The sequence below is a fragment of the Schistocerca piceifrons genome, chromosome 5 (assembly GCF_021461385.2).
Source record: "Schistocerca piceifrons isolate TAMUIC-IGC-003096 chromosome 5, iqSchPice1.1, whole genome shotgun sequence".
NCBI classification, from domain to species: Eukaryota; Metazoa; Arthropoda; class Insecta; order Orthoptera; family Acrididae; genus Schistocerca; species Schistocerca piceifrons.
Window position 1 is genome coordinate 177,818,143 of NC_060142.1, and position 21,829 is coordinate 177,839,971.

Consider the following 21,829-nt stretch of genomic DNA (forward strand, 5'->3'; position numbering starts at 1 on the left):
GCCTTTTACAATATCAGATTTGTGGCCACAGAGTGGAAATAGCTCACAATTGTGTGGTGCGCTACTGCGGGCTATGCATTTGCGTGACGGCCGGAGTTGTCTGAAAATGTCGGATGGCCAGAAGATGTCAGGTCAGAGGGAGGTGACAGTACAGAGCAGAAGTTGCTTCATCAATTACAGCCAGCGCCAGGAGACGCTATTGTCCGCGGCAGACAAGCTTTGGGTTCGACACCAACACTGGATAGCGCGTTGTCTTCTTATCGGCGTTCCTGTGTAAGAGGGTAGACTTGGTCCCTAGCTGAGACGAGGCAGAGCACCAACAGAGTTCTTTGACGGCTATCAGAGCAAACAGACCCAGCGGAGCAGAGCTTCGTGGAGCTGAGAGAAACGTCGAAGCAACAGCAGTGGAATGTAATGACCAGGACGGGGCATGGTCTGTAACATAAACATCGTTGAGCTGGGATGGCAGACAGTGCGTCCCTTCTGGCGTCCAGTGGATGACAGCAGCTCATAAATACGGAGGAAAGGTGGCACAGAGTTCTGGTTATGGCGATACAGAGCAGAATATGAAGTGATGTGTGCTTTCGTGTATGCTGTAATTGCAACTGGTCAACATGTCATAGTTGTGAGACTTTTGATGAACCAAAAATCAGTGCTGCGTTGTGATGTTGGCCTGTTACAGCTTTTGTCGTTGTGAGCAAACTCAGCGAGTCCCTGAGGTATTAGATTACCCCATAACTGGGCTTGAATGGAACTGCTTGGACTGGTGTTTGAATGGTTACTTCTGTGAGTCAAAGCTGAGAGAGGCCTTAGACAGTAACTATGAGAACTGTTACTCAAATAACTGCCGGGAATGCAGCCGTATGACGTCGTGTACAATCGCCGATATTTCGACAGGAGCGCATCCTTCCTTGGTAAATTTTCACGCTCATAGAAGCGAGGCCTTTCCCGGATGTACTACTGAGAAGAAAGTGATTCTGGTTACAGGCGTCGAAAGTAATTGTTAATCCTTCCTTTTGCGTTCTTGTCGTGATATTTCCGTGGAAACTTTCATGCCCTGAATATATTTCCCTATTTCTAACAGAGAAATCAAGTACCAGTTTTCATTGATTTACCTAAAAATTCGTTTTAATACAACGAAATATTTTCTTATAAATTTTCATGCCCCATTTGATCCAATTCTGGCAACGGCCTTGCCGCAGTGGATACATCGGTTCCCATCAGATCACCGAAGTTAAGCGCTGTCGGGCGTGTCCGACACTTGGGTGGGTGACCGTCTGGGCCGCCATGCGCTGTTGCCATTTTTTGGGGTGCACTCAGCCTCGTGATGCCAATTGAGGAGATACTCGACCGAATGGTAGCGCATTCGGTCATAGAAAACTATCATAACGACCGGGAGAGCGGTGTGCTGACCACACGCCCCTCCTATCCGCATCCTCGGTGAGAATGACACTCCGTATGGATGGTCCCGATGAGCCATTTGTTGCCTGAAGACGGAGGGGTTTAATTTGATCCATTTAAGGGTAGAATTTCCAAAAACCATGAAACACTACTTTCTTTATTTCTAACTGAAATTTATTTCGTAGATTAAGCTTCAAAAATGCTGAGACGGAACTTGTTGTCCCGGTTCATTTTTTTTTTCAGTAAATTCCGATACAGGACAATTATAGCGAGAGCGTCTTTGCAGAAATATATCAGTTGGGCAACATGCAGGGGGATAATGGACCAAACGGTATTCATTGAATCATTCACTGATTTTTATTACTTGTGTGTCACGTTTCCCTGCAACCTTTCCCTTAAGCGACCTGGACTGTATGACTGAGAAATTGTGTGAAATAGCAGAAAGCCTTGGTCAGAGGTCATAGCATTGCATGAGGAGCGTGGTTCTGTGGTAGGGTAGTATCAACCATTAAACGCGAATAAGTCTGGCAAAGAAAATGGGCAATTCAAGTCAGAGAGGGCGCGAAAGCATGGGTATTGGCTCTGTGCGATGGCGAATCATTCCCTCCACCACATTTGGAGCGAGCAACGGTTTAGGCAAAGTGGGTGCAGTTCCACTTGTTCCTGGGTAACGGCGCTGGTTAGACATGGAGGACCGAGCGGACAATTTTGGTAATGTTAACCAAGGTATTAGAATGTTTCAAATCTATTCGTTAATAAAGGCCAGATGTAGAAATCAAGTGTTAGATTACCGCTAAACCCCCATAAGGGAGTTCATTTTCGTAATTTAGTCAAATTTCAGTAGGAACTTGACGTTTATGCTTCAGACAGGCAACGCACCATTGGCCTTAAGCTCATAGTCATATTATTGCTCTGTGCCGAACAAAAGCTACCTCGTTTAATGTATTTTAATGTGGTCTTTCATTAACAGTAATATTTTGGGGGATTTTTTTTAATTTTTCATGCGTTTTCTTTGGGTACTTGCTTTTCCGCCACGTAGTCCGCCCTCGTTAGCTGAGTGGTCAGCGCAGTTGAATGCCACGCCAAGGGGCCCGTGTTCGCTTCCCAGCTGACGACCTTCCCCGAATGCAGTACTCCCGCCCCACAATGCCGTACGCTCAACCGCCACGTGGTCGGTTGGAGCCACCGCCACATTGGTAAAGCGTAATTTCGGTCTGTAAATGTATAGCAGACCATACGGTAGTGGATGAGTGTAAGATAGGGAAGGAATAAGCATATCTGTCCGTATTTTTGCACTTCTGTTGGCTACCGCAATTTGGCCACGTGTGTGGAATGGTATTAATGTGATAGTCAATGTTTCTTGTACACTAATAAATAATTTATTTGCTTGCAATGTTGTGAGTTACATAAAATATGCGGTTTCAACTCTTGTATCTAGGAAAGACCAGATTTTAATGCCCACTGATTGGATAAAGACTTGTAAAATATAACCACAATATGATAGTAAAAGTTCTTCCCCCCCCCAGTTCAGTGACGTGGTGTTGTTTCTGAACATAAAACCAAAGTTGGCACTTATAGTAAAATGCAGCACTTGCTACCCCGTCTTCAGCTTACATTTTAATGAAAATTAAAATATGTAGGCAGATACTCTTCGGCCCTGAGTGACTTCGTTTTTAATGCCTTTGCTGAACTTGTTCAGCGTAACCTATAGCAATTAAATGTAATAAGCATGGGTTTAGGTGTAATTTTGTGCCTGCATAAAATCCATTGAAGCCAGGTCTGCGCTCCTCTCGCCCTTTACATAATTACGAGGAGGAAGTGAATCATGTTAATTAAAGAGACCAGTTGTGATGATTTATGTTCCAACAGGTACACGGCTGGATGTTGAAATGCCATCGGTGCTGAATAAATATCAATTAAACCATACCCTCAACTAATTATTTCCTCCGTTCATCATAAAGAATAGGTGAAAGTTAGTCACTACCAAAGTCGAAGGCTGGGTCGACAAATGATAGTAAATAAAAGCTCTATGCTGCCTACTAAGCCCTGCATAGGTGTCTTCTGTAGTGTTTCTTAAACAGTGCGTTATCCGTTGCGTTCAAATTTCTACCGGTTGGTTAAAACCATCCACTAGAAATTATTAATACCCCAGCAGTAACTCGCAGGTGCCTGTAATTTCGTGCACCACACGAAATTGTTAAACCATTACTACAGAGGGTAGCTTGCAGGAGCTGTAGAACATGACAAGGGACTGCAATCTTCTTACCAGGTCGAGTTTTAACAATACCACCGGTAGTAAAATGTCACGTTGCAATGCTTTTATATATTCCATGAAAAGACTATATTTTCATAAATCATTTTATTCACTTTCGCATCCCCTTACCAGACGAGTCCCCAAAAACAGTGATACACATATCTCTATGTTTTCAACTGATAAGTCCAATACCATTTTCCATTTCAGCAGCTTTAAAACTGATTTAGTAGTCTTTAACAATTATTTACTTTTTATAGAAGTTTAACCCACAATTACACCCCATCTGGGGTTCAATTTCCAATAATGCACATGTATTTAGTTTCTTTATTAATTAGTTTTAACATTAGCTTAATAGTGACATATTTTCAACAAACTTTAGCCCAATTTTCAGGACCTAGAGGTAAAATTTCGAGAAGTCCAGTCTTAATCTGTGCCTACAATTTAAAATCAAACCCTTCCCAAATGTAATTTAATGTTTTTTAATATAACTAAATATTTTCATAACAATTTTCATCCTCTATTACACTGGCTTAGGGGTTGAAATTCCAAAATAATTGAAACACATATTTTTTGTCTCTAAAAATTAAATAGTAATTTTCATAGAATTAGCGTTAGCAATCCTTTTATAGGAAAATATTTTCATAAGACATTTCATTTCCCAAAATAATCTTTTCCCCTGTCGAGAAGTCAAGTATCAATGTTACAGGTGTTGCTTTGAAAATGTTTTAGTATATTTTAATTAGTAATTTTTCTTTAAAAATGCGTTGGGTACTTCATCCACTTAGGAACTGAATTCCCAAAAATGCTTAAATATTCTTTTTATATGTGACCGAGAAACCAAACAACAGTTCTAGCTTCAAAATTGCCTTAATAGCGACGTATTTTTCATAACTTTCATTCCCTATTTCATTCCCTTGGGAATTTCGAAGACTCCCTTCTTAAGCGATGACTGCAGTATAAAATTAATACCCTGTAGTGGATTCTAGAAAATGTCAGTGACATCACATAACATGAAAAATACCAATGAGATCACCCCACATTGAGCGCCAATAATTAATCAATGTTCATAATTAAATGAAATCAGCCACAAAATGTAATGAGTTTACATGTTTGGTGTACGAATGGAACAGATTGCTTAGATGATTAAAATGTGAAAAAATATATTTATTTCAATACCGTTTACACAAATGAACAGAAATTAAAAATATCGGGGCTGATTTGACTGGGCGTGGCCACAACTAAGTTATTAAAGGAAAGGCCGTGACAACGAATCATCTCACCGGTCTTCGCGATCGTTCGTAATGTAGTGCTGTCGGCGGCACGCCCTGTTTTGGTACCGTGCATCGCCTAGGAGCAGTGCGGCGCGAGTTGGATGCTCTGACCCGGTGTTCTGAGGCCGTGATCTTGGCCGGAATGGTCTCCATGTTGACAAGTCGCCATGTGTCCCGATAGCCAAAGCAGCGTTATAACGATGTCGGAAGGTGAATGTTGCCGGCAGACGAAAAAGCCGCAATGTCTCCTTGCTTCTGCGCTGTCTGACCCATTGCCCTCTTCACCACTCATCCCTCTCTCAGTTTAACGGACCCTCGAAAGTTTCTCCTCTCGCTGCGTTTTCACTGACGGACTCCACCGGCCGCAGGTTCGAATCCTACCTCGCGCATGGATGTGTGTGCTGTCCTTAGGTTAGTCAGGTTTAAGTAGTTCTAAGTCTAGGGGACTGATGACCTCAGATGTTAAGTCCCATAGTGCACAGAGCCAATTGAACCATTTGACCGGACTCCACTTGCAGCGTCGCCCTACGACTGATTGCCGTCTCATAGCCGTGCTTCTCCGTGCAGGGTCGAAATCAGCCATCTTGGGTAGGCTGGTTTCGGGAATTGGCGTCTTTCTCACGATTTCACCAGTGTCGATGGCACATCCTTCCGCTGGTTTTTGAATCCTGAAGTTCTTGTGAGAGCATCCACACAACACCTCTTCGTAACCGTTATCTCTGCATGACGTCTGAACAGACTCGTGCTTGTGCTTCAACGCAGAGTCTGTTGGCATCCATAATCTATAAGGGATGTCTTAACTGCGCGGGAAACGTCTTTCTAAGAAGGCAAACCTCTTTGACGTGGCTCCCTGCGACAATTCACTGCTCTTTGTGTACGTTCCTCCCATTGGCTGTGGTGTGCAGGAATTGCTTTCTAAAGCAGACTAATGCCTGGCTAGAAGAACTCACATGCTTTCGAGTGTGCATTCCTGATGTTCCATCATAATGTCTGCAGATGTCCATAAGTTTTTGGCACACTTCCCACTGTGCCAGGTGCTTCGCAATGTGTCTTGTCTTAAGGGAGGCGAGATCATCTCCCGCCTACACTCTGTGTGGTCTTCTCCTCGGCCGCTGGTGGTGTAAGACGCGGAATAATGCCCCAGGCGTATGTATCAGACAGCTCCTTTTCGTGACTGTAAGGCATTTGATACAGAAGATTGCGTTTCATGGCAGAGTGCTTCATCAATGTGCACTTGGCCTGTTGCACACATATTTCAAAAAGTAAACAAAAATCTTCACTCTCTAGTTGTAACACTAATAGTTCATTCACTAATCTATGCTTTGGGGGGAAAATTGCATTTTCGTTGTGCTCTCACGTTTCAAGCCCAATCCACTCTTTACATATATAGTCGCCCTTTACGAATAGATACAAGATGTGCACTGATAAATAAAGACAAAAAGAAGTAAACAATACACTAGTAACAAAAATTACATCTAACATAATGATAACATCACAGATTTTCACAGGACATATGCAAAATGAACATGGAATCATGATGTGTGAAGGTATAAAATAAGCCAATCATAGTGATTCTGTTCATCACATCATAGATGACAATACTATATACCTACACAACTCAATGAATTTAGATACGTGAAGCAAAAATGAAAACAAGGATGTTTATCAAAGAGTTATATGTCACAAATTTCAGCATGAGAAACACAGAAGCCACTTACAATTATAACATGCGGCACAAATGATAACTTTACACCGTAGCAATGTTTTATTAATGAGTTATACTTCAGAGACACCAATGTGGAAAACACACAAGACACTTAAAAGTAAGACAAGTGACACAGAAGTTGACCCTATAAAATAGTATTGTTCTTAAAAGAGCTGAATAAAGCGGATGCAATATGGGTGTCAGTTGAAACACTTGCTCATGCATAACAATAGGTTTATCGTGACATACGTTACTCAACTGTACTGTGCCAAGACAGATAGGATTGCAAAAAAAAGGACAAATAAGATGTTAACCTTTTTTTATGACGCAGACCCTACAACCACTACGTATGAGCTACACATCACTGATAAACGTACGCATCACTGATATTTGGGAGGTCTCCTTCTTATTTACGACGATGCATAGTGCCAGCTGTGCGAGCAACGTGTACGGACTCGAATGTCAACCAAAACTAAAAAAGAAATATACCTAACTTTGTGCACCTTTAGTTCTAATATGCTAAATAATCTCATTTATTATGTCTCATATTGTAAGCTGTGCAGATTGTGCAGACAAAATCTGTAACACCGAAATTTGCAGATAAAATACCTTCTCCACCATTCAAAACTTTTCGCCGTCTAATACACGTTGAAATCTTGTACAGCGCTTCTAATTGTGGAGCTGTAAGCTTTATTATAGAAACTAAACCTACATGTAATAGTGTATTTATTTGTGAATGTATACAATTGACTGTAATTATGATGTAAATATTGTAAATTGCTGGGTTATAGGGAACATTATTTACATGTATCGATAGCAACGTAGAAATGGCAGTAGCTGCGCCGTCGTTTATCCCTACCTGTGGAGAGTTCCTGTCACGCTCCAAGCAGAGAGGAAGCAGAGAAGCTTGTGTCATAAAAGATTGGGGAAGTGTTTGTTGGGTGACCCCGCAGACGCGGTGTGCAGCTATGACCGCGCCAGAGTAGGTGCACCCAATTCGTTAACCCTCGAGTATTGAGAGCACGATAGGAGTGAATAGGCGAAGGAAGCTGCAGTTATAACTATAGCCTGTCCTATAACTATCCGTGGCTCTGGAGATTACTCGTGGTTCTCAACCAGCAGTAGCAACAGCAGCAGCGGAGCAATGTCATCGGCTACATTCTTCATCGTCCACACAGCTACAACATCGTAGAATTGTTAACTGAAACAGTGTCACTAATATTGTACTCGCGCTACCTAATGGCATTTCTATCCCAAACTTTGACTAACTTTCGTGAATAACAACCTGCTATAGTTAGAACTTTTAGGGTGCCTGTGATGTCATTGTCCTCAGACATTACTACCAAGGAGAGTCCCTCCCCTTTCCATGCCATCACCGATGTCGTAAAAATACGAAAATTAATTAACTATTTACTGCCAGTTCTGTTTGTTTGCTAATGACCAGTTTCAGTTTTTGCCATAAGAACTCATTACTGTCTCACGACATTTTCGTCGCTGCTCTACCGCGGCGGATTTCGTCTTAGCCAGGCGGCGAATCTGTTACGTTTCCCCCGGCAATAACCGATTTCCAGATCGAATTCCTGAATCGCCGTGACCCAACACATGACTGTGTTACTCGTATATCAAAAGGATCTTAGGAACATTAGCGCTTGGTGGTTTATATATAAACGTTTTCCAGCCTAGCTGGTAATTTCTATATTGCTTTGTCGCATAGACAGTGGCTTCTAGTTCGTCAGTTAAATACGGTGTCTCTGAGTCCGGTAGCTCCTGGCTACATGCGATCACAATTGCGCGTAGTCCCATCTTTGCCTTCCTGTTATATACGTCCCCCAATGCCTTACGCACTTGCGTCTCTGAAGAGATGGAAACACACCGAGACGTCAGAATGCGCCTAACAAATACAGTCAAGAAACCCAATCTTGCCCTTTTGAACGCATTTTCCTCTGTTTTTCCCAACTCCACTTGTTGCCTTTCTTCAACAGGGCGTATAGAGGACTCAACATCTGCACGAACGTGACGACGTGCCCACTGTAAAATGAAATCATCTCCAAGAACTGTCTTTATTCTCATACGCGAGATGGCCATTTCATTTTCGCGATTTCCGTTAGTTTGCACTTTTCCGGATGAATACCTTCCGCCGAGGTATAAAACCAAAGATATATCACCCTGTTTGCTCACAATTTCACTTTGTCAGGTCTGGCCGTCACGTTATACCTCTAGAGTACCGTCATAGGCTGATTTATGTGACACATGAGTTCATCAAATACTGCAGACACGACAGATATGTCGTCGATGTAGAAAAAACACAAAATGTCCTGATCTGTGGTACGATTATTCAGGACCCCCACAAATGCCGAACCTCAGTGTTGAATCGCGAATAGTACTCAGCTGTACACGTACTGTAGTTCCCCTTCGAGTAAGAAGGCAGTGTACTTTCGGCAGGATGGATAGAGCTCAGCTTGATTGAAACCAGCCGTGATGTCAAAGCTTATCCGCCAAATTTGTCCAGAGAATTGGCATACTACTTCTTGGATAGGATCCGGCCTTGCCCAAATCGCTCTAAGCACTGAGGGACTTAACATCTGAGGTCATCAGTCCCCTAGACTTGGAATTACTTAAACCTAACTAACATAAGAATATCACAAACATCCATCTTCATCTACATCTACATTTATACTCCGCAAGCCACCCAACGGTGTGTGGCGGAGGGCACTTTACGTGCCACTGTCATTACCTTCCTTTCCTGTTCCAGCCGCGTATGGTTCGCGGGAAGAACGACTGTCTGAAAGCCTCCGTGCGCGCTCTAATCTCTCTAATTTTACATTCGTGATCTCTTCGGGAGGTATAAGTAGGGGGAAGCAATATATTCGATACCTCATCCAGAAACGCACCCTCTCGAAACCTGGCGAGCAAGCTACACCGCGATGCAGAGCACCTCTCTTGCAGAGTCAGCCATTTGAGTTTGTTAAACATCTCCGTAACTCTATCACGGTTACCAAACAACTCTGTGACGAAACGCGACGCTCTTCTTTGGATCTTCTCCATCTCCTCCGTCAACCAGATCTGGTACGGATCCCATACTGATGAGCAATACTCAAGTATAGGTCGAACGAGTGTTTTGTAAGCCACCTCCTTTGTTGCTGGACTACATTTTCTAAGGACTCTCCGAATGAATCTCAACCTGGTACCCGCCTTACCAACAATTAATTTTATATGATCGTTCCACTTCAAATCGTTCCGCACACATACTCCCAGATATTTTACAGAAATAACTGCTACCAGTGTTTGTCCCGCTATCATATAATCATACAATAAAGGATCCTTCTTTCTATGTATTCGCAATACATTACATTTGTCTATGTTAAGGGTCAGTTGCCACTCCCTGCACCAAGTGCCTATCCGCTGCAGATCTTCCTACATTTCGCTACAATTTTCTAATGCTGCAACTTCTCTGTATACTACAGCATCATCCGCGAAAAGTCGCACGGGACTTCCGACACTATCTACTAGGTCATTTATATATATTGTGAAAAGCAATGGTCCCATAACACTCCCCTGTGGCACGCCAGAGGTTACTTTAACGTCTGTAGACGTCTCTCCATTGATAACAACATGCTGTGTTCTGTTTGCTAAAAACTCCTCAATCCAGCCACACAGCTGGTCAGATATTCCGTAGGCTCTTACTTTGTTTATCAGGCGACAGTGCGGAACTGTATCGAACGCCTTCCGGAAGTCAAGAAAAATAGTATCTACCTGGGAGCCTGTATCTAATATTTTCTGGGTCTCATGAACAAATAAATGGAGTTGGGTCTCACACGATCGCTGTTTCCGGAATCCATGTTGATTCCTACATAGTAGATTCTGGGTTTCCAAAAACGACATGAGACTCGAGCTAAAAACATGTTCTAAAATTCTACAACAGATCGACGTCAGAGATATAGGTCTATAGTTTTGCGCATCTGCTCGACGACCCTTCTTGAAGACTGGGACTACCTGTGCTCTTTTCCAATCATTTGGAACCTTCCGTTCCTCTAGAGACTTGCGGTACACGGCTGTTAGAAGGGGGGCAAGTTCTTTCGCGTACTCTGTGTAGAATCGAATTGGTATCCCGTCAGGTCCAGTGGACTTTCCTCTGTTGAGTGATTCCAGTTGCTTTTCTATTCCTTGGACACTTATTTCGATGTCAGCCATTTTTTCGTTTGTGCGAGGATTTAGAGAAAGGACTGCAGTGCTGTCTTCCTCTGTGAAACAGCTTTGGAAAAAGGTGTTTAGTATTTCAGCTTTACGCGTGTCATCCTCTGTTTCAATGCCATCATCATCCCGGAGTGTCTGGATATGCTGTTTCGAGCCACTTACTGATTTAACGTAAGACCAGAACTTCCTAGGATTTTCTGTCAAGTCGGTACATAGAATTTTACTTTCGAATTCACTGAACGCTTCACGCATAGCCCTCCTTACGCTAACTTTGACATCGTTTAGCTTCTGTTTGTCTGAGAGGTTTTGGCTGTGTTTAAACTTAGAGTGAAGCTCTCTTTGCTTTCGCAGTAGTTTCCTAACTTTGTTGTTGTACCACGGTGGGTTTTTCCCGTCCCTCACAGTTTTACTCGGCACGTACCTGTTTAAAACGCATTTTACGATTGCCTTGAACTTTTTCCATAAACACTCAACATTGTCAGTGTCGGAACAGAAATTTTCGTTTTGATCTGTTAGGTAGTCTGAAATCTGACTTCTATTACTCTTGCTAAACAGATAAACCTTCCTCCCTTTTTTTACATTCCTACTAACTTCCATATTCAGGGATGCTGCAACGGCCTTATGATCACCGATTCCCAGTTCTGTACATACAGAGTCGAAAAGTTCGGGTCTGTTTGTTATCAGTAGGTCCAAGATGTTATCTCCACGAGTCGGTTCTCTGTTTAATTGCTCGAGGTAATTTTCGGGTAGTGCACTCAGTATAATGTCACTCAATGCTCTGTCCCTACCACCCGTCCCAAACATCTGAGTGTCCCAGTCTATATCTGGTAAACTGATATCTCCACGTAAGACTATAACATGCTGAGAAAATTTATGTGAAATGTATTCCAAATTTTCTCTCAGTTGTTCTGCCACTAATGCTGCTGAGTCGGGAGGTCGGTAAAAGGAGCCAATTATTAACCTAGCTCGGTTATTGAGTGTAACCTCCACCCATAATAATTCACAGGAACCATCCACTTCTATTTCACTACAGGATAAACACTACTAACAGCGACGAACACTCCACCACCGGTTGCATGCAATCTATCCTTTCTAAACACCGTCTGTACCTTCGTAAAAATTTCGGCAGAATTTATCTCTGCTTTCGGTACCTATAACGATTTCGGCTTCGGTGCTTTCTATCAGCGCTTGAAGTTCCGGTACTTTACCAACGCAGCTTCGACAGTTTACAATTACAATACCGATTGCTGCTTGGTCTCCGCATGTCCTGACTTTACCTTGCACCCGTTGAGGCTGTTGCCCTTTCTGTACTTGCCCAAGGCCATCTAACCTAAAAAATCGCCCAGCCCACGCCACACAACCCCTGCTACCCGTGTAGCCGCTTGTTGCGTGTAGTGGACTCCTGACCTATCCAGCGGAACCCGAAATCCCACCACCCTATGGCGCAAGTCGAGGAATCTGCAGCCCACACGGTCGTAGAACCGTCTCAGACTCTGATTCAGACCCTCCACTCGGCTCTGTGCCAAACGTCCGCAGTCAGTCCTGTCGACGATGCTGCAGATGGTGAGCTCTGCTTTCATCCCGCTAGCGAGACTGGCAGTCTTCACCAAATCAGATAGCCGCCGGAAGCCAGAGAGGATTTCCTCGGATCCATAGCGACACACATCATTGGTGCCGACATGAGCGACCACCTGCAGATGGGTGCACCCTGTACCCGTCATGGCATCCGGAAGGACCCTTTCCCCATCTGGAATGACTCCCCCCGGTATGCACACGGAGTGCACATCGGTTTTCTTCCCCTCTCTTGCTGCCATATCCCTAAGGGCCCCACTACGCGCCTGACGTTGGAGCTCCCAACTACCGGTAAGCCCACCCTCTGCGACCGCCCGGATCTTGCAGACTGGGGGCAACCTCTGGAACAGGACAAGCAGCCATGTCAGGCCGAAGATCAGTATCAGCCTGAGACAGAGCCTGAAACCGGTTCGTCAGACAAACTGGAGCGGCCTTCCGTTCAGCCCTCCAGAATGTCTTTCGCCCCCTGCCACACCTTGAGACGACCTCCCACTCTACCACAGGTGAGGGATCAGCCTCAATGCGGGCAGTATCCCGGGCAACCACAGTCGTAGTCCGATTGAGGGATGCGTGGGACGAGCTGGCCGTCCCCGACAAACCCCCATCCGGAACCCCACAGTGATGCCCATTGGCAACAGCCTCAAGCTGTGTGACCGAAGCCAACACCGCCTGCAGCTGGGAGCGAAGGGATGCCAACTCAGCCTGCATCCGAACACAGCAGTTGCAGTCCCTATCCTTGCTAAAAACTGTTGTGCAAAGAACGTCTGAACTAATCTACATAGAGCGCAAACAAATCGACACAAAATTTAAACGGTTATTAAAATACAAGATTGCCTAGTATATGCAGTAATGGTGCTACTTGCGCACTGCTGACACACTGATCGGCGGCGGAAGGAGACCACGCGATTTTACACTATTCTGGTACTAAAACACGATGCTACAACTCTCAAACACTATAATACGCCAGAAATTTATGAATTAGACAATGCAAGTACCAAAAACACGCAAAGAAATTAAGAATTAAACTATGTAGCAAATGAGTGAGCTAGGAGTATACGACTTGCTGCTGCAGGTGCTTATCCAACGACGTCAGGGAGCACACTGCCCGAGGCAGGATTCGAGCCTGCGACCGTAGCAGCAGCACGGTTCCGGCCTTGTTCCCTCTGCCTTAGTGTGATCATTGGACACCGTTGCATTGAGGCATGTACCATTCCGCCCTTCTTAGGCTCAATCACAAGCGGATTCATATATTCCAACGCGCCCCCTCGATATGACGTCCACTGCCTGCATCGACTGCAGTTTTTCGGTGCTTCCAGGCCACTGAGAACGCTTTCCTTGTCGGCAGACGGTCACACGTTACCATAAACTTGTGGATTTCTCTCAGAAAACTTTTCAGTAGGAACGCGAATGTATCCCTGAATCCCATTATCATTTTCTCCTGTCTCAGCTTCGCGCTCAGCCATGGGATAGGTTGATTACTCTCTCCCAGTATTCGGAACGAATCACCCTCTACTTTCTCCACACCCACTTCTGGCTGACCGTCTGTACACAGGGCGTCATCTTCTGTGTCCCTTGTTTCCGAGTGACGCGTTATCAATTTAGTTCACCACTTGGACGCATTAAAGCACATGTAGTCCTCCGAAAACCGTCTGACTTCTGCACATTTCTCGACTGTAGATGGTACAACATTGTCTTCTGGCGAGTGAGAGTATACTGCACTCTCACTATCGTGCTCCACGACCGTATTAATAAGAATCAATATAGAAGAAAGGGAGGCCCAGGTGGTAAGTTTTTAATTTATTTATTAGGGAACTGAGGATTATTTTCAATGCTGTATGAATTCACGAACACATTGAGCGCTAGGCATTCAAATACAAATTAAACGATCTCATAAAAACATCAGCTTGTAAAACGTAAAATTACATACCTATTACATCAAAGTCATGATGCTTTATCGTACCAATAATGGCACATGTTACCAATTACGGATAACAAACATGGTTGAAACTCAGTTCGTTGCTTGTGTTTCCTTACACATAACCTCTGTATGTGACGTCAGTAGTAACTAGCGCCATCTCTACTACACACGGTTGTGTTCTACATCCCAAAACTTATTTAAAAAGTAAAATCTAGTAACCTTACATAACAATGGCACTTTTAAATACTAAATTACAAATTACTAAAATATATACGGTACTTATGTTGAAATCAGAAGGAAGAATCAGAGTGCAGGTGGCGCAAATTAAAGTACTAGGAACATTTTTCAATAAGAAGTAAAGTCAACACTAATATTAAAAAACAAGTTACACAATATATCTGCATATCGCACACTGAGTGCATAGTAATTTCTTCCAAACTGGCGCACGTTATGGAAAGTACAGGACACATACCATCGATACTAGATTCTGAAGACGTCACGCGCACATGTCACACTATTCTTAACTGATCACATGGAATTTGGCTAGTGAGGGAATTTCAGCCATCATGAGATGTACATGGGTTCGTCTGGTAATGGGGATTATGGGTGGAACAGGTCGTGTAACAAATATGGGAAACAGTAAATTGATGGGCTGGAGGAAAATATGAGCCAACCAGTGTGTGGCCACACACATGGACGTAGCTCGCGATTGCGCAGAGATCACGTTGGAAGGACGCTGATCGCCAGATGAGAAGGAAGGCACTTGTGATCGAGACAGCTCTGCACACCTCATCTACACTGCCGTCAGATAGGGACAGCCGTGTGCATCGCACGTGCTCGCCGCTTGTGCTATGCAACGACACATAAACAGCTGTCTGTAGTGCGCCTTACTTCACGCAGATAACAGTCTTATCAACGTCAATCAAAAGGTAGTACTGCTGTCATCCAAGGCCACCTGCCAGGTTGTTGCAGAGCAAACACGATTTAAACGCCTTGGGAGCGACCCTGAGAGTCTTGTACTTGATAAGAAGTAATGCCACACTCAAGTACAATTTGATAATATAACTTGTAAAATTTCAACCATGTGATGTAACGAATGTCCAACGGAGCTGAGACAATAATTTTGATTCACCGATGGTACAAAGGCTGACGATGAAAACAAAATTTTATTCACAATCAGTAATTAAGTTGTATAAAGATGTGCAGAAAAACTGGGATACAGTTCAGTTGCAGAGATCAAAGGAATCTTAATGGCGCCCGGGGTAGCCGGGTGGTCTGACAAGGGGAGGCCACGACGTTTGGAACGCGGATTTATTGCAAACTTCGTACACTCGTAGTACTCCATTAGGACAACAAAATGTGCAAGCAGTAGCGCGTACTTCTGAAGCGTTATTGAGAAACTCGAAAGATAATTTCGGTCGTCAAATTGTACCTGTGCGTGACCATTTTTACCGTGAAGCACTGGCAACCGAGTGGTTAACGTTCAAGCTATTTATATCACAACTGATGTATTGGGAAAAAATACGTGTAATCGGTTGAACTTTTATTAAATTTACAATATTATTTGGCAGTCTACGAACTGTTATTATCACAAATAATATAATATTCATATCTACCGACTATTAAACGGCCAAACGCAGAAAGTGATACTGAAAATGCATGCTTGTCCGCGATTTGAGAAATCCCTTGTACCTGGAAGGAGTCCGAAACTACTTGTCACCTCCAAGTTTTGACCGGCACAGACGGCTTTGGAAAGATGTAGAATTAATCGTCGCTTTCGACATTACGAGTACGAGCTGCGGGTTGGTATTTTTCGTAAAAACATGAAAAACAAAGTTAAATGGTACCAGATGCATTGCATAAATGCTATGTTTCCGTACACGCAAGGTCTTTTGAGGTTTTCCGTGGAAAAACAAACGTCGTTAACATTTTCAAAAACCTCTCTTTCAGCCGATAATATGGAAGCAAACCATGCATAACGCAGCATTTCCTTAAATATCGGTGCTGATCATTGGTCGTGCAGTATCGAGTGTATTTTAATAGCGTCTCCATGAGAAGCAATTTCTCGTTCTCTTTCGAGTAAATACGAACAATTTCGAAGTCATGACAAGCATACATTTTCAGTATCACTTTATGCGTTTGGTGGTTTACTAGTCGGTAGTTATGAATATTATATTATTTGTGATAATAAACATTTGTAGACTGCCAAATAACATTGTAAATTTAATAACAGTTCATCTGATTACACGTATTTTTCCCATTACACGTATTTTTCCCAATACATCAACTATAATATGAATTGTAAAGAATATGTCTGTGTTAGAAATTAAAAAAAAAAAAAAAACTGACGAGTGGGACTCTATCCAGCGACCAAGTGATTACGGAACTTGAACGCCAACCACTTTTTTTTTCTTGTTTTGAGTGTTCAGTTATGATTAGGTGGAGACAAGGCGGGCAGGGGGCGGAACCCGAGGCCTGGCAACGATATCTCCCCCTTCCCGTCCCTGAATCACTCCCTCAAAGTACCATTTTGCTTTATTTTTATTTTATTTTATTATGATTCATATTATTTTTTTTACCAGGAACAGGGTAAATGAACAAAGGATCTTCATTGGTACAAACTTAAATACAACAGTAATGCTATCCTTCCGGCGAAAATAATACAAGACATTACACTCGTACAAGGCGAGCAAGTTTTTTTTTTCTTTTGAACAAGGTGTAGAAAAAAATAATAATAATACTGATGTAAGGTAAGAGGTGTGAAGCAATATACAGTGGAGTGGGGGAAAAACCAGTGTATTCTGGTATAGTGCAGAAAAGAAAGGAGGCGTGTGTCCATGCTGCCTACTCCACTGTGGGTTACAATATAGAAAGTAGCGCGGGGAGTCTCAGATGTCAGCAGTGGGGCTGAGGGGGGGGGGGGGGGGTGCTGTCGGCGTGTGGCACCATCCAACTGAGCGGGGGTGACATAAAGATCGCATGTAGGTAATTGGCGAAGAAGGCGAGGTAGCGCGGTCGGTGTTCGACTTCACTGTGGGTGGTTTGTAAGTACTGCCAGAAATCAAGGCGTCATTTGTCGCCAACATTATACATGTAGGTGATCGTCCATCCCTTGACCCATACAATCGCATGATTTTTGGTGTCAGGGAAATAAGTATCCTCAGGATGGATTAAAGTCCATGGGTCAATCGAGTCCGGTGGAACGCGGAGGTAACAGGCAACGAACTGTCGGGCAAGTTTCCAGACGTCACTGGTGGCAGCACAAGTCAGTTGATGGACATCGTCATCCATGAGGTGGCAAATGGAACAAAGTGGAGAGTGTGTTAGTCCGATGGCGTGAAGACGTTGGTTTGTGGCGAATTTTGTATTTGCGACTTGGTACCACGTTGGAGGGAAGAAATGGCTGGTGGATATGAGGCCAAACCATGGGCCACTGGACTTGCATTCGGGAAGACGACGGTTCAATCCCGCGTCCGGCCATCCTGATTTAGGTTTTCCGTGATTTCCCTAAATCGCTCCAGGCAAATGCCGGGATGGTTCCTTTCAAAGGGCACGGCCGACTTCCTTCCCCGTCCTTCCCTAATCCGTTGAGACCGATGACCTCGCTGTCTGGTCTCCTTCCCCAAAACAACCCAACCCATGGGCCACTGCTTGGACGGATGTTTCAGTTCGATATTGTTGCTGGATATGGAACGAAGCAGTGGGGTGTAAAAATTTTTAGGTCGATGAGAACGCGTGGTCGGTAAGTGTGTGTGAACATAACTGAAGTTGACGATGAAATCAGAAATGTGCGTCAGATGGTGTTTCATGTGTCCGACTGGTACTGGTGGTGTTATGGTCACGGGCACAAGAATTTCCAGCAAGCTGCGCGTAAGGGAGGTGCCCCCGTGCCACTGCTTGTGCATGGTGGACATGTACAAGGACGCCGCTCGGAGTCGCACATTGACAAGGCCGAGGCCTCCCGCTCGCGGGGGAAGGGTGAGCGTGTCGTAGCGGACCTTAAAGAGCGTACCGACCGTAAGGAAGTATCCGCAGGCAGCCTGGAGGCTGCGTCCAATTGTTGATGGAAGCGGGAGGACCTGTGCGATGTGGACCATTGTGGACGCCATATGTTGATTGAGGTATTGGACACGTTGTAAAGAATTGAGTCGTCGGAGAAGATTTTGTCGCACTGTCGTGCGGATAGTTTGGAGTGCACGCCGAAAATTGATGGCAGCGGACGCGGCGCACGGTGGAGGTGAAAATGATACGAAGGTACCGTAGTTTTTGTACACACGGGAGAGGCGCTAAGTCACCGTGTGAGAGGCCGCGTCCAATGGGCATCGCCGCGGATTTAGCCACATTCATGTTACTGCCCGCTGCAGTTCCGTACGTTGATATCAAATCGAGTACCGTGTCTGTTTCACTCCGTGAGCGGATCAAGAGGAGGAGGTCGTCTGCATACGCACGACATCGAAAACTGTGCTGTCGCAAAGTGAGACCAGAAAGGTGGCTCGTCAGGCTCCTGATGAGCGGCTCCAGGCTTATGGCATAGAGTAGGGTCGAAAGTGGGCAGCCTTGCCGTACGGAACGCCGGATCGCCACTGGTACCCGCCACACGGCCATTAACCTGAATCAGCGATTCGGCGGTGCCGTACAGGCGCCGGATGATGTCGATAAAGGCTGGTGGAAAACCCTTGCGGTTCATCACTGAGAACAGAAAAATTTGCCGCACTTTGTCGAATGCGCTGTCAGAATCAATGGCAACCACCGCGGCGCGGAGTCTGCACGCTGCTGGCAGTGCAATTAAATCGTGACAGTCTCCCGTGGCCGTTTGTATATTAACGGAGCCGCCCGGAGTTGTCTGTTCCGGGGATAGAACGCTAGGCAGGACCTTGCGGCAACGCGTTGCCAGTAGGCGTGTAAAAACTTTATAGTCTGCGTTAAGCAGAGTCAGGGGACGGTAATGGGCTGTCGTCATACCTGGTGTCGGTTTGTGGATGGGTATAATAATTCCCGTGACAAAGGACGGCGGTACGGCGTTCCCCATTGTCATCAGGTCATGAAACAATCGTCGTCCACCGATACGCCATTAGTGTGAGGAACGCGCGATATAATTATATCGGAAATCCGTCGACACCAGGTGACTTATTCAGAGCACTTTTGTTGATTGCATCGTGGATGTCGTCACGCGTAATTGGCTCCATCAGTTCGTCCGCTTCGTCGCTGGTGAGGGTGCGAGTTACGTGTGGTAACACAGACTCCTCAGCGTGGTTGGCGGTAGTCTCCTCCTGATACATTGTGCGGTAGTGGTCGACAAAGGCACCGGCGATTTTGGCCTGGCAAGTGACGTGCTGGCCGCGACAGGTGGTGATCTCGGTGATGAGTCGTTGTCGTCGATGTTTCCTGTCGGAGGCGACTTGATGCAAGGTGGGATGTTCTTGGTCCGCCGAATCGTGACATCGGGTTCGCACCATAGCCCCCTGCAGTCTACGGCGTGTCAAAGTTACAATTTGCGTATCAATCCTGCTGCGTTCCCTCTGGGTGTCGGGGGTGGGCGGTTGAGCGTCCAGGTCGCTGAGAACGGCGTAGAAATAGTCGGTAGTGTGCCGGCGCCACATAGCAACTTCCTTTCCATACTGAATCAAAGTACGTCGAGTGGCAGGTTTGGCACATTCCAGCCACCAGGTCAAGGTCGTGTAGTACTTAGGTAAGTGACGTTCACAGGTGGACCATGTCTCGGTAACAGGTTGAAGACATTCGGAATCATGAAGATGGGAGGTGTTTAGCTTCCACGGTGCACGACTGCGCCAGACCACTTGCTTGGGGAAGAGAATGTTGCAGATGTAGGCACTGTGGTCCGAAAAGGCCAATCGCCAAATTTCTGCACCTTGGACTGCAGGCGTGAGTTCCCGAGAGACGTAAATCCTATCAAGGCGGCTCGCGGAGTGACTCGTCTGGTAAGTATGTCCAGGCGCGTCCCCATGCCGAACTTCTCAAGTGTCGCGGAGCAACAGATCTCGGACGACAAGACGCAGTTCTTGACAGGTGTTGTAGTGGGTCACTTGATCTTTAGGGTGCAAGACACAATTAAAATCACCCCCAAGCAAGTAATGGTCGCAGCGTCCAAGAAACAAAGGAGCGAATTCTTCTGAATAGAAGAGTGCCCTGTCGCGTCTGCGGGTGCAGCCTGACGGAGCGTAAATGTTGACAATACGCGTCCCCATGACGGTGACGGCCTTGCCTCTGGAAGATGGAAGGTGTGTGATATCGGCCACTGGAATGCCTTCTCGGGCGTAGATGGCTACGCCGCGTCCCAGGTGGTCACCAGGAGAAGGATAAATGTTATATCCCACGACGTCTGGGAGTGTGGCCAAGTGTACTTCCTGTAGTAGTGCGATGTCGACGTCCGACTCCCATATCATCTCTCGCAACAGTTGAAGTTTCACGGGTGAGCTAATGGTGTTGGTGTTGATCGTCGCTATTCGGTAGGTTTGGAGCCGTACCCCACCGTGGAGGGGAACTCCACCAGCGGAGGATGAAGAGGGGCAAGGCAACGGCGAGTAGTGCCGTACGCCACCTGACGGCGTTATCAGCGGCGTAACGATGCTTCCGTCTAGGGTAACTCTGTCCCCAGCGTGTGGTCCGGGTCTTCATCGACGTCCTCACTCCACACAATTGAAGGCGTTGTCGTTGTGATGGTCGTACGTTCCACTTCGGTCATAGGGGCGGAGGACGTCTCGTCGGCAGTCGCAACGGTGGAGTCCATTGGTTCAGGAGCACCTTGGCGAGCCAGTAGAGTAGGCATCGACACAGCAACAGTCGGCCTCTTGTTTTCGTCATTCGTATCGTCGTGCAGATTCTCCGAAGCTTCGTCTGGTCGGACGGACTCTGTCGTATCAGGGGGAGGTGATCCGTCTCGTTCCGAGACCATACGGCGCCTCCTCTTGCGCCTCTTAGGTAAACGTTGTTTGCGGGTTCGTCCCTCTGTGTCGGAAGATGGAAGGGAGTCGCATCGCTCTGAGAGGAAGGCCGTCGCGGGAACGTCAATTGAAGGTGCGTCCATAGGATCGGGTGGGTGGGGGTCCGAAGTCGTCGCTGTTGGTAGTGGCGACGTGTCGGCCCCGGCAGTATCCGTAGCAGCTGGAAGTGTCACCGGTACATGGTCCGAAGGGCGGCGGCCGGTGGGAGGAGAAGAGGGCGCCGATGCGTAGGTAATCGGTAAAACCGCCGTCGCAGCCGGAGGTGCCACGGTAGCGGCTGGCAATTGGGTGATTCGTCGCTGAAGACACTCAGATCTGAGGTGGTCTTCTCTGCCGCACCCGGAACAGGTCTTGGGTTGGCCGTCGTATATGACAACCGCGTGGCACCCGCTAATTTGCAGGTAAGATGGCACGTGGCGATGGAGATCGATGGTGATCTGCCGTACACCGTTAACAACGGGGTACGTTTGGATTTGCGCCTAGCGTTCGCCAGCCGCGGAAAGCCGCGATACCGTCTTCCACCGTGAGCTCGAACGGGAGTTCGAAAACTCG

The 21,829-nt window shown here is 45.8% G+C and overlaps 1 protein-coding gene and 1 pseudogene across 1 annotated transcript in view; one reads left to right on the plus strand and one right to left on the minus strand.

Moving 5' to 3' along the window:
- LOC124798862 (trypsin alpha-4-like) overlaps window positions 1–21,829 on the minus strand; it is a 75,985-nt gene that overhangs the window by 21,478 nt on the left and 32,678 nt on the right. The window lies entirely within an intron of this gene.
- LOC124799614 lies at window positions 1,184–1,301 on the plus strand (annotated as a pseudogene).